This window comes from Corvus moneduloides, chromosome 6, assembly GCF_009650955.1.
Source record: "Corvus moneduloides isolate bCorMon1 chromosome 6, bCorMon1.pri, whole genome shotgun sequence".
In the NCBI taxonomy this organism is placed as follows: Eukaryota; Metazoa; Chordata; class Aves; order Passeriformes; family Corvidae; genus Corvus; species Corvus moneduloides.
The window spans coordinates 17278040-17291841 of NC_045481.1; the positions used below are offsets into that span (position 1 = coordinate 17278040).

The 13802-nt window shown below is 44.8% G+C and overlaps 1 protein-coding gene across 3 annotated transcripts in view; it reads left to right on the plus strand.

Moving 5' to 3' along the window:
* Window positions 1-13802, plus strand: part of FOXN3 (forkhead box N3) — a 212444-nt gene that overhangs the window by 25681 nt on the left and 172961 nt on the right. The window contains exon 2 of one of the 3 annotated variants that reach the window (XM_032113454.1): window positions 12476-12626. The exons of 1 other annotated variant lie outside the window; for it this stretch is intronic. The gene's annotated coding sequence lies outside the window, so the exon portion shown is untranslated. Of the gene's footprint in view, window positions 1-12475; window positions 12627-12706; window positions 12732-13802 lie in introns of those variants that run through there. One more of the 3 variants, XM_032113455.1, reaches the window with a different exon arrangement.

The following is a 13802-nucleotide window of genomic DNA, read 5'->3' on the forward strand; positions in this document are numbered from 1 at the left end:
TGCCTCTCTCCTGGAGCCCAGGTGACCAGTGCGGCGATAGGCAGAGGTCAACACTTCACAGCATCTTGGATTATGTGATGCAGGTCACAGGTGTAACACCAAAACAGGCTCACAGTGTCCTTTTACTAGGATATGTTCAGAGCTTCCTTCTGCTCAGTGCTGGGTATTTCTGTTGTCCCATAGGATGAAAAGGAATTGAGGGCACACAATACAATCCATGACAGTGTCCTCAAGAAGTGTGGAAGGGTAGAGGAGCAAGGTAGCTGATCACAAAGAGCCACTAAAGCAGCAACAAGGATATCTTCTCTTTTTTGAGACCATTTAATCTTTTTGAATGAGTAATTCAATATTTATAATATTATAGTAGCTCTAATAACTTGCTTAAAAATTTAGAATAGTTAATGGGTGAAGTGGAATAAGCATGTTTAATGCGTCTCACTGATCTGCTGCTGTACCTCCTGCTAGAAGAGTTTTATTTAAACACGTAATTTTCTCCCATTTTAACAACACTGACTGGAGCAAGCACGCTGGTTCTGTGTTGTCTTGGATTGTATTTGTAAAGCTCCCTGTCTGGTGTGTCCCAGCTATCTGGAGCACCACCTCCTTACATCAGACGAATTATCCTTCAGCAGAGGAGGGCTTTTCAGCAAAATGCATTGATCTGTCAGGTCGTTTTTTGAAGATGCAATACTAGGATCTGTTGTGGTAGGTGAATTTTGTGTATTATTTTATGTCTTATTAGATAAGGTTCCCTTAATTCCTGGGACGTTAGCCCCAGACTCAGTCCAGCTCCCAGGGAAGTGCTGTTTCCTGCACTGCTTTCCCAACTCAGTAGAAAGCTCTACTGTGCTCGAAGACTCAAACTGCTGATCACAGTCGTCAGTTGGGCACTGCTGGAGATACTGTAGACAGTTTGGACCTGTTCTGTGTGGACTTGGTGAGTTGAAGACACAGGTCTGGATTTGATACAGTTGGGTTACGGTACAAAGCTTACAGGGACAGCCGTGTCTTGCATTGCTGAAGACATGCACTGGGACATTTTGTGGCAGTCTCCATAGCACTGAAGGCTTCATGCCTGGTGGATTGCATGGCTACTTCTGAATGAGAGGTGATAAAACACAAAAAGTTGCAGCAAGGTCACCATCTGTTAGAACGGGGTGGAGATTCCTACCCAAAGTTGATGGCAGTATTTTCTTTCCCAGAAAGAATTCAGAAGGATTTCTGTGAGATAGTTTAGTGCTGGTGTGAAATATAAGCCTGGCTGCAGACTTCATTGACTGACAGGGAAGGGTTGGGAGCAAGGCAGAGCATTCCTTAAAATGAAGGGACCTGCTCAGTGTGAGCAGACTCCTTGGAGCGCTGTCCTTTTTCCACCAAACTCACCTGTGCCTTCTTGGTCTTTGGCTGGTTGGTCTCTGTCCATGGACTGACCCTGCTGTGCGTGGTGAAGTCCATGGAGAGCTACGTGTTGTGTCACAGCACCCGCAGTTCAGTCTGTGCAATACGCTGAAGTGAGGTAGTGCTTAAACATTTTCTGGTGAGTGAGTGTAGATACGTTATGGTCAAAAATCCTAAAAGAAGTTGATACAGATCATCTCTGGTCTGCTTCTGTTAACTTCTTAAGCCTCTTGGAAATTCACAATGAGCAAATGTGCTCAAGAGGAAGATCCCAGGTAACTGCCAGCAGCTTAGCCTGACATCAATCCCAGGCAAAAGAATAGAACTGAGAGAGGATTTAGAGAATTAAAGGTAGGGAATATAATTAATGCCATTCAACATTCTTTTTTGGAGAGTGTGTCTTGTCAAACAAACCTGATTTATCTGATAAGATTGCAAGTTTGGGGGATAAGATAACTGTGTAGATATAATATACTTTAACTTCTATAAGGCGTTTGATTTTATTCCACATGACATTATTATTAAAATATTAGTACTATACACTTTTACTGAAGCATATCTTAAATGTATTAAGAACCAGGTAAGTGACAGAGCTCAAAAAGCAGTTGTCAATAGGGAATCTTTACTGAATGTGAACATTTTTTTAATGTAACTCTGCAGGGATCAGTCAGAACCTCATGCTATTCATCATTTTTGGCAGTGATATGGAAGTAAATATAAAATTATTTCTGATAAAATTTCTGGGTGACATAAAGATTGATGAAGTGAGAACGAGGGCAGTAGGATACAGTGCTCTTGGTTAATTGTCCCTACTGAAACAAAATTCCAAAATTGCTTTAAATCTAATTAAATAAGAAAGTTTTTGTGCATCTGGAGAGGAACACAGCACAGAGCTGTTGCCCAGCCTGGAAAGCAGAAGGTTTATGAGAAACCTTTCGGTGTGCTGGCTCCTGGAGAAATGGCGCTTTCCTAGGGAAGAGGCAGTTTGTCTGCAGGATCCCATGGCCTCCCTCTGACAGTGGTGGTTGTCCATGGCTCGGCAGAGCTGCTGTTAGAGGAACCTCATGGAGGAGGCTGCTGATGGGAAATGACTCTTCATCCTCAGTGCTGTGGAAGCCCTAAGAGAAATGTGGATTAGGTACTGGTTAAATTTCTGTCTTTGGTTGTGTATCTGTGAGGTCTCCAGTATGTTTTCTCATTAACCTTTGTCCATTGGAGGTTTTGAAGATGCCCTGTATCTCTATCATGGGAATCAGACTTGGCAGTAGAGTTTAGCCTGAATATGGAGCAGGGTCCATACTGCTGAGACTGGCTTGCAGTTCTCTGTTAGCACCTCCAGACATAAAGTAGGCTGCAGCAGCAAAGGGCACACAGCACTGAAATGAGAACACAGAGGTGTCGCATACCCATGGCATGGCTGTATTACTTTAGAGGCTCTTCTTGACTGCACAAACTTACAGTAGTTGCTCACCGTAGGTGCACATGGGTGTAATCCATGTCATGCCAAGGCTTTTCCTGCTGGTGAGATGAAAAGAGAAGTTGTGTACCCAGGTGTGATGCAGTGCACCCCATTGGCAATAGTGACATAAGGTACCCCGTTATGAGGGCCATACCAGTGCCAAGAGTCTTCAGCAGTGGCCAAGGGTAAGTTCACAGATTCTGTAAACATCTTCAGACTTGTTGCATTTTGAAGAGAGAGATTTTGAAAAGGCAGAGGAGGTGTCTACTCTTTGGCTACTGCTTTTAGCTTTGACTGAGCCAAATCTGCTTGTGCATGTAGTGCCGGAGCCTTCCTTGTTTCCAAAACCTGACCGCAGCATCGCAGCATTACAGAGTAATAATTTACACTGGAAAGGACTGCTGGTGGTCCAGCAGCCTGCTAAGGGCCAGCAAAAGCCAGCTGCTCCCAGATGGAGATTTCACAGCCTCTCTGGCTCATCTGCTCAAACACTTCACTACTCTCGTAGTTTCGTTGGGTTTTTATTGTTCATAATCCAACTGAAACTTTCTGTGCTCAGCTTGTGGCTGTTGTCTCTTGCCCTGTTCCTGTAGTCCTCCAAGGGAAATCCACTCAGCCTCTTACACCCTCCCATACCCAGGTGGTTGTAGACAGCTCTCCCTGGAGCCTTGTCTTGTTTTGACTGAAGAAGCCCTGCTCCCTCAGCCTCTCCATGCATGTCCTGTCCTGCAGCCCTCTGACCATAGCAGCCCTCAGCAGGTCTTGCTCCAGTACTTCACTGTGTCTGCACCCAGTGCTCTGAGGTTGTCCCACTATCACTGAGCAGAGGCAAATGGCCATTTCTGTCAACCTGCTGTTATGCTTTAAAAGGGGAGAAATGAAGGACAAAAATTGGTTTTATTGCTGTAAAGCGTAGCTTTTCTCAGCAAGATCTCAGCATGTGACTGTTTTACCACCCATGCAGGGAAAGTGTGGGGGGGGCAGTTAGACCAGAAGTGTGTGTCCTTGAGGCAAACAAACCAGCAGTGAAGTGTCCCCTTTAAATGTCCACCTCAGAGTTAGTTGTGGCTCAGCCAGCCCTCTGGGATCCTCAGCTGCGTGACTGCCTAGCAGCAGAGGTACAGTGAAGATGGAAAACCCTGTGATGAGACTGACAGGAACTTCAGGTCCAAATAGCAAAGTGCACCAGGCCATGGTCTGTCCTTCCCTGTGCTGCACCACTGCTTGATGTCCAGTGCACGCAAACAGCTTCTCTCCATCACTGTTTGGAGGACCAGGGGCCATTCATTAACAGACCAACTTTCAGTGTAGCTTTCCAGCCACAAGTTTCCCTAAGCTAAAAGAAAACAGTGTATCTTACTAAATAAATGATTAGACGCCAATGATTTTCTGCCTTCTAGGGCAGAGTTATTTGGAAGCATGAAAGGAAATAGCTGCAGCAGTATAAAACCACTGCCCTTTGCACTTGCATCTTTCCCACAGAGTAATCCTTCATTCATTGTTTACTTAATGAGAAAAGAAAGAGGTTAATTTATAAAACCAAATAAAAAACAGACAGAGGACTTTATTTGTGGAACAAAAAACTGAATTAAATGAACAGTGTGTCCATTAATGCTGCTAATTGTACTATGCTCTACTGTGGAAAATACGCAGGTCTGCTAGGATTCTGCTCTTGCTGGTGGAGCCCACAGTCTGTTTCCAGTGAGGGTTCAAGTCAGCACTCCATGGCAAGAGTTTCCTAAAAACTTTTCTTACTTGGTAAATTAATTTCATCTCCCAGTCTGTGACGGTCTCAGCCTCTCAGAGGTTTCTTAAATTTAATAGATAAGTATAGGAATAATTGGCAGAGCTGGTCTTGCTTGTGAGCACTGCTGTCTGAATCATTTGCAGATTCTCGTGCATCCGTAGAGATCTGCTGCAAGGAAGAGAAAGAGGGACCACTTAATTCATTTTCCCTGCTCCAGAGAAGTCTGTAGTACCCATGCTAGAATTTAACAGTTTCTAGGCTATTTCTCTTGGCTATAGGATATTGCAGAGGTTGGAATTAAACCCAGGTGGGGGCAAAGTTTTGCATTTCATCTGTGCGTTCCCTGGTAGCTGTCCCTTTTTGCTAGTCGTTGCACATCCAAAATCTCCACCATCCCAGCTGGGGGTGGAGGCAAGGTAGCTGTGCCCTGATGTAGATGGGAGAGTGTTAGATCTGCATGAATGAGGGTTACTTGATGCTGAGACTGGCTGGAGGCTGAAGCTGCCCTATCTCCCTCTCTTTCCTCAGTCAGCCTACAGATGAGGGAGGGGACAGGGGGAACTGGGCAGGAGTGGGTCTGTGATGGAAAGAGGGATCAGTACGTGAAGGCATCTATGAGTAGTTCATGAAGACGCCTAAGAATAACTTTTGATTCGCTTTGGGAAGCCGAGGATCACTGTGAAGCGTAGATGAGGCAAAACATGTCTGGAAAAAAAAGAGTTGTTTTGCTGGAATTCCCTCTAGTGATTTAGAAGATTTTGTGTTGGAAAAGACACTTTCCTCTGGGCTGTAGCTGAAACTAAAAGAAATACATAAAGAAGTTTAATCTATTTACTGAACTATACCAGCTGCCCTGTGAATGTTGAGGCTTCATGGAGCTTTGAAGTCTCCACTGCCACCCTGCTGAAAGGAGCTTGGGAGAGGTAGTTCTTCACTAACTTCTCATCACATTTGTCAGCCAGATTGATCTTCAGATTGTGGTAGCAAGAGTGAAATCTAATTTGTGAAAACAATTAGTGAAAATTTAAACCAAACTAGTACCACAGATCATGTGCAGATTTTAATGCAAAAGAAAGGCCTGGAGCGGAAGATTTTTCCATTCTTATGTCAGGCAGATTCATGACTTTTGAATTTAATCTGCAATTTGTTTTATTTCTGACATTATGGAATTCTACTTTTTACTTTAAATAAGACTTGTTCCTATATATGTGTATTTTATGTGTATATAAAATACACGTATAATGTATATGTATTTATGAATATAAATTAATACATACTTATTGTAAGTGTGTATATATATGAAAAATATGTAGTTGTTGCTGCAACATAGCTTACTGGCACACAGACTTATACGCAGTCTTTGGAAAGTGGGTTTTTTGAAATGCTGCCGTCTCGTTGTTGAATATTCAAAGAACATTGTAATTATTGCTGTCAATATATTTTAAATGCTCAGTGGAAAAAGTTGCAAACATTTTTGTTAGAACATGTATTTGTTTGTAACCTGTTCAATACATCACCTATTTGTATGCCAGCTGGCTTCTTTTCAAAAACGTACTGTTGAGAAGATATATATATATTTATCATTGTGATATATTTTTATGCTCTTGTCACACTTTAATAGAGATCTAACGCCTCCATAATATCTTCTGGAAATATCTGGGAGACATAAGACTATCCCTTTTCTGGATATATTGGCAGAATTGCTCTTGGCTTCAGTTTGGGAATGCAAGTGATTTTTTTCAGTTCAAAGTAAACGTAGTTGTGCTTGCCAATGGTTACATCAACATGGTAGTGTTCATTTTGTCTGGAAGGGACTAAGCTGTGATGTCTTCATGTCTGAAACTGTGGCTGTGGAGCGGGTCTGGGTCCTGGGGATGGACAGCCAGGCAGATGGAGTCTGTGGCTGGCGGCGGCTCACACAGGGAGCTTCGGGTCGAGGAGGTGCCTCCAGGCGCCGTGTGCTTGCTGGCTTCTCATTGTCTTCCCATGGAGAGACCTGTGGTCATGGTCCTTCACCTGATGATGCCAGAGGCTGCTTGTGCCTCACTTGAGGTTTTGAGCATTTCAGAGTGTTATTTTTAATGTTTGTGTTTCAACACAGGACTGCAAGTTGGGAAGGAAGAGTAATTTTACAGTATAACCAATCTCTTTGTGTGAACATCACCTCAAAGGATGTCAAGGGTTGTGTTGCTGAAGCTGAGCCTTCCTTCTGCTTGGTGCCAGCTGCAGCTCATTTCGGCTGCCTTCCAGCCTGTGCGGCCCCCTTCCTGCTGGAGCATGAGCCACTGCATGGGGTGGCTGGGCAAGTCCTTCTTCTGGTGAAGCCCAAATCAAAGTTAGGATCTCTAAGAAATCTCTGCTGGTTACCCAGCCTCTGGGCCCAGGCAGTCAGTGAGTTTGTCTGCTTGATTTTGTTTTTATCTTTTCTGCTTCCTTTCTGACAGCAAGGGTGATAAATGTTTTTAGTGGAAGTGGGGGCTATCCAGCACCAGAGGTCATTTGGCTGGTAGATTTTCCCTGCTCACTTAAAAAGTGAGGCTGGCACCTCTCGGAAAACATCTTTCCTATGTCAGAAATACTTACCTATGCTTTCATGCTTGTGTCCTTCAGAGCAGTTCTTCAGAGCAGTCTCTGAACAGGAATGAGAAACCCATCTCTCTGGTGGGCTCTTTATCTCGTAAACTCTCCTTGGACTCTGTTGTGGTCTCAAGCGGGAGGCTGTGGTGTTTTATGGATGCATTAAAAGTGGCTAATTTTTTGTTGGCTATTCTGCTTAAATCTGGAAGAAAACTGTTGTAGGTTGAGATAGCTAAAAGTGGCCGTCTGTAGTTAGCGTGGCAAGGCCTGTGGGCAGGATATCTTTGGCCCCCGCCGGCCGGGCTGCGTCATCCTGCCACAGCAAGCAGTCAGAGGGAGAAGAGAAACCTGAGATGCACAACATGTAAATACTCCATAAATACTAGGAATTTGGCAAGGAGGCCAGCAGTGGCTTCCTCTCTCCCTGAAGATACCGCCATATGCCCAGAGATGAATCCAGTTATTTCAGCACTGTTGGCAAAACTAGTTTTCAACCTCCCACTGCTCCCAGGCTGTGCACGAGCACTGCCCTGTCTTCTCAGGGCCAGGGGGCTGCAGGGTAGGGAGGAGACATGGAAGATCAGGGAAAACGGGAGTAGCATGACCTCTGGTGTATGAGCCAGGGTATGGGGCAGACAAGGTGGTGGAAAAGACAGCTGCCTTGGGCAGTGCATTCTCATGCACACCATCTCCCTGACCTGGTTTTGGGGTGCAGGATTGAGGCCAGTGCAGGGGATGAGTGCTGGAGGCAGGACACACATCTCCTGCTTGTGCTCCGTCCTGCCTCCTTTGGATTTTGAGATCTGATAGCATTGTTCCACAATATGGAACAGCCAGAGGCAGATCACTTTTGTGACATATTACTGCAATAAAATTACAAATTTATGGCAGTCAGAGATCTAGGCATATGCCCATAATTTTTCCTTGCTGCTGTGTATTGTCTGGTCAGATGGCACGTGAACTCAACTGATCCGTAGGAGAGAGAGAGAATGCGGGGAGCACTGTCCCTTCCTGCTTAGTGCCTTGGGCCTGGCATTCTGCCCTGGGGTGTGGCACCCCCAAGGGTGCGGGGCTGGCGAAACACAGTGGGGGCTTTTGGGTGGGTTTGGGCAGTAGGAAACAACCTACCACTGCAGCACCTCCTCTGAAAGATCTCATTTATCAGCTTGTGGCAAACCTTGTGGTCCTGCTTGTCAGTGGTACCACTTTTCTAGCCCTGTTACTGCAAAAATTGAAGGTGCAAGGTGGGTTTTGGGCTTTTTTGTGGGTTTGTTTGGGGTTTTATGTTTTGTTTTGTTTTTTGTGGGCTGTGGGGTTTGGGTTTTTTTGTTTTGGTTTTGTTTGTTTGTTGGTTTTCTTTCCTTCATTTTTAATGAGAAGAAGAGATACTTCACTGTATAGAAATGTCAGGGTCAAGAATTCACATCCAGCTCCTGGTTCCACTCTTCTGTACATAGCCCTTCTCCCTCCACACCATCCGTCTGTTGAAATTAATGCTTTAATACTCTTTGCAGGGTAGCATTGCTATTTATTTATTCCAATGTTTAAGTTTCTTTTCAACTTTTGGGATTAAGCTGGAGTGCCCATGCATCACCGTGGACTGTGAAAATCCCAAGATAGCATGTGACAGGCTCTTGAAAAGGGGGGAAATATGTGAAATTCTGGTTTTGCCTGTGGTTTCCTTGGCTTGCTTTCCTGGCTGTGGCTCCTGGGGCAGGGGAGGGGACCAAGGCCGTAGTTCCTGTGACCAAAAAGCAGAGAACGTTTGGTGTGCAATGCCCCAGTGGATACCGCCTTGCTGCTCCTCTGCTCCTTGGAGCCCTTCCCTGCGGGCTGTACCCTGGAATTCAAGCACAGTCTCCTTGGAATAACCTTGGAACTGCTAGTCTTACGACTTGCATGGCTTTTTTTCCCTTCAGACATAGCCAGAGCCTGAGACCATCCTACAGCAGTACTTCTTTAACAGAAGAAAGATTAGAAGTATCATAACCCAATTAGCAATCCTCCATTTCTTGTCTTTATCTGCCATGGGGAGCATCTCCCAGGGTGGGCTCAGGGTTGTTTGGATCCTACCTGAACCTGCAGCACATCTTGGGAAGCCTGTTTCTTTCTATTGCCTTTCTTTGTTATATTCTATTTTCTGTCTATGCTTGGGGGGGGTGTGTTGTTTGGGTTCTTTTTTACTCCAGTTTAGCGTGTGACTCAGCACTGCTGTTTGTTTTGTTCTGCTGCTGGTTTCTGCATTCCCCAAAACCTCCTGGTGCTTTCAGCTGATAACACCAAAGTGTCTTACCCTAAATTTGTGGCTATGATCTCCCTACCAGCCACCACCCTCCTTTGCCTGCTGAGGTCTTCCCTTGGCCATGCCAGCCTGTGGTGGAGACCATGTTTACCTGGAGATAGCATGCACATTAGCCAGTAATTGTCACATTAATTGCATCCGTGATAACTGCATGGTATCAGGCAGGGTTCATGCAGACAGATTCCCCTGCTTCCCCCACTGGCCTGGCTGCCCTGGCCCTCTGTGGGTGCCCACTCGGCTGCTGGGGAGCTCGCCTCCTGCAATGAGTATCTGGAGGTGGTGCTTTCTTTCATGTGTGTCTGGATAGGATATGTCCTTTTTATTTTGCATCCTGGAGCCTTTAATTACTCTCAACAAGTCCCTTTCACACTTTGAAAATCCTGTAGCAATTTCAGTTTGAATTGCTTTCTCTGAGGCTTTGGTTTAGATGAGTGCACCTGCTCTGGGGTTCCAGTGGTAATTGGGCTGTAATAGTTATGATCCTTTAAATGCACTTAAGGTACCATGAGCTTTAAGAACTGATAACGATGCAATCTGGCATCTCAGCACTGGTTTTGTGTTGTCTCTGAGCATTTTGGTTTGAATTGTATTGTTTTTCCATTTGTGAAGATTACAAATATTCGCAGGTTTTAAAACTTGGATGTATTTAATCAAATGCTGCCCTGTGTTCATGTACCCATCCCACAGATCTGGGTCCTGGGCTGCTCCTCATTTCCCACTCTGCCAAACCCCTGCTGAGCTCAGTGGGAGTTTTGCCAGAACAAGGCCCTAAAAAAGAAGTATGACTCATTTGAGCAGTTGTGCTCATTTGTGCACCAGTCCAGGCTCATGTTAAAAGGATATTAAACAAAAAATACTAAAGAACCTACTTGTCTTGTCCTTGCCTAGAGCAAACATTTATCCTGGGACTGGTCCAGCAGGTTAAGGATGCCTTTTCCTCTGATTTGTGTGTTACTTAGGATTTTGTGGTGTGGATACCATCAGAGCTTTTAAAGTTCTCTGCTGCCTTAATTCCCCTCTAAGGGGGTGGAACAGGGAGGGGGACGAAGAAAAGAGAAAGACATCTCTCTCAGGCATGTACAGTAGCAAGAGGTGTGCAGCCTGTAGCCTGCTGCTGAACTCAGAAAATAAAATTTCCAAAATTACCAGTTGTGAGTGTGATAATGAACTGAAAGTAAATATGATTCAGTTTGCTGTGAATCATTCTTGGGGGGTTTAATTGGACTTGGATGAGCTGGCATTGTTGCAGTGCAAGAATAGAGTTGTTTCAGAATTAGACAGGCATCTCTGCTTGGCAGTGCAGAGCTGCAGCATCCCAGTGGTACTGGGGAAAACTTGCCCTCAAAGAGGCTTCCCAGGATGGCTTGAGGAAGTTCTCTGCATGGGGAAGGAGGCAGCTGCTCCCACAAGCCCTGAGATCTGGGAACTCACCTGCTGCTACCAAACGCTGTCTCACCTCTTTGAATTGCCCTCAGATGAACACTTCGAGTTAAGGTAGTCCCTGTGAGATGGAAGGTTTTCCTTCACCAAAGAAACCCTCTAAGCTCTCCTGGCAGGGAAAAGGGGCCATGAAATTATAATAATGGTAACTGCTATAATGAGATGTTGCAGTAAACAAAAATAAGCATTTTTGTGCTCTTCCTTCCAGCAGGAATTTAAATTTCCGAAGCAGAACCACCTGCTCAGAATGGCTCAAACAATGTGCTACATCCAGGCAAAGAAAATACTTTCCTTAGGAAAGTGATTGCAATTTAGCTCCATGAGAGGTATAGGTGTGGGGTGATGCCCTAATGTGATGTTTGACTGGTGTAGCTTGGCTGTCCTGGGATGTGCAGAGAACTTGAATATGGGAACTGTCCTGTCCTGTAGTGGAGAGACACAGAAATTGTGTATCGCCCTCTTTAAAGCCATGATCGTGATTATGGGATGAGGCAAAGAGATTTATATAAGCCATTCTCATTAATGCCAGTGGGAATTACTCAGAGCTATACAAGCGCATCGCAGTAAGAATGTGCCTTGGCAGTTCACTATTAATATTTGAAGATATTGCAAGCAAAGTCTTCTTCTCTGAGTCAAGCGGGCAAAAATTAGAGATTTGGCAGGGGGGTCAGGGAGGGAAAATTCTGTTATTTTAGTCTTTGGAGAGGCTATAGAAAGGTGAACCATTTGTACATACAGATCCTCAAATACAAGGAATTGCACGTGTATGTGGTCTGTTAACTGTTCCCATGGTTATAACTGCAGATATTTAGCTACTGTCTGCTGGTTACTGATAGGCAAGAGCCCACCTCTTTTTAGGAGCTTCTGACCATCTCTGCTGACCCACTCAGGGCTAGGGCTCACCATAGGGCAAGAAAGGCTGGTCCCATTCTGCTTGCAGTTACATGTTGTACTGAAACAAGATGGGCAGACTCTAGGCAGCAGAAGCAAGGCATAAGCAAAATCAGAATTTGTGATTTTAGTCTTGTGAAATATCTCAGAGAGCTTGATTCTTTTGAAGCGGCCATCAAAGTGGGTAGAAAGGACTGTGTATTTATGTGAGGTACAGTGAAAGGCAGACATTGACTTCTACTTGATGTTTCTGAGTTAGTCATTATTCCTCTGTTTGGTTTGTATCAGTAACAAGCTTTCAAGTTGGTTTCTTCATAGTTTGGCTTTTTTTTTTTGGCTTAAGTTGGCATGATGTTTCAGTCTTAAAACGTGAGTTCCAGTAGGAACTGTTATTGTGTTTATGGGTCCTGTCCTGCAATTTAGCTGGTACAGCCATGCAGATGCCTTCTCCACCCTCCTTCCATGGATGGCAGGCCTGGGGCTGCAGCTGGTAGCTGTGTGGTGCTGTGGTGCTTGTCCAGTCCCTGTAAGAACCGTGGCTAGTTGTTGCCATGCTGTTTAAACTAATTTTCTTTATTATTATTAGCATTATTTACATAACTTTTAATGGAAAAACCATTCCACCTAAACAAGATAAAGTAAAATTTACTATTCCTGACAGATGTTGACAACTTTGGAACAATGCAGGACACGCTGATTGCATCCGTGCAGTGCCACTGGCTTGGAAGAAGGTTCACCAAAGCAGACGAGTCCTGCCTGTCACCCTGTGGATGATAAATGCCGGAGGTAACCTTTATAACAGCACGTTTCAGGTGACAGTCCAGCCGGAAGCCCAGGGTTCCCTACCGACAGGTCCTTGCTCTCATGGCTGCACAAGTTGAAGTTCATCAGTTTTCACATACCCAGCAAATGAACCGGTGAGGTAGAAGTCGGTGCTATGGATGGCTTGGTGCAAACCACCTTCAGGACTTTTATAAAAAGTCCAGGGTCCTGGAGATCATCAGTGGCTACACGTAACACTGAGGATGATTGTGGGTACCCTCAGCTGAAAGCAGAGGATGAAACTAGAGGACAGCCACAGAGAAAGCGCATTTCTCTCTTTTAGCTTAGCAGTGGCCAAATCCTGACCCAGTGTCTATACCTCTTGTCACCCGTATATGGCAGGAACTCTGATAGGGTTTAGCAGCACAATGGTATGTGCTGTTTTGATACTTCAACAGAGATAACAGAATGCCTAAATAAATCCTGTTTGATGCTTAAATAGGGATTTCATCCTGCTGTGTCTGTAGGCAGATACCAAACAGAGTTTATAATTCACTGTCCAAGAATGTGATCCTTCCTTTCACTTTTTTTTTTTGCATTCCAGCTTGCAGTATTTTAACTAGGTAGAAATTATGGAAATAAAGAACATAGTCACATAATAGTCATACAGAATAAAGTTAGCAGATAATTAGGTGTTGGAAAGCATGGACCTAAGAAGGTCCAGTTACTTCCTTAATACTGTTATTTAATTGGACATTAAAAAGTAGAAATTCTTGAATGTTCACTGATTTCCTGTTACTAAAAACCAGTCAGGCCATGTGAGGGTGCATGTCTCCCGTGCCTTGCTATGTGGCAACAGTTAGAGGGTAAAACTCCCTGAACACCCCGCCACTGTTACCATCTCTGCTGCTTAACAGCTGTTAGCACCAGCTGGGCCCAGCCAGGAGCACCACACTTCTGAGGCCAGAGCAGCTTTTAGACTGCAGCTAAAACTTCTACTACTTTTACTATTCCTCCTCCTCCTAGCTGGAGTGACTGAAGCCAAGCCAGGCTGCCGGAGGCTGTCTGAAGTGTGCTTCCCTCCTGAGTGCAAGCATGGGCCAGGAGTTGGAGCTGGGGACAGCTGTGAGCACCAGGGAGAGATCCCAGGTGAGGGCAGCTGGGTTGTTGGAAAGAGAAAAAGATATTTTATTCCAGCAGCTAAAACCCTTTTGTATTTTGGTTTC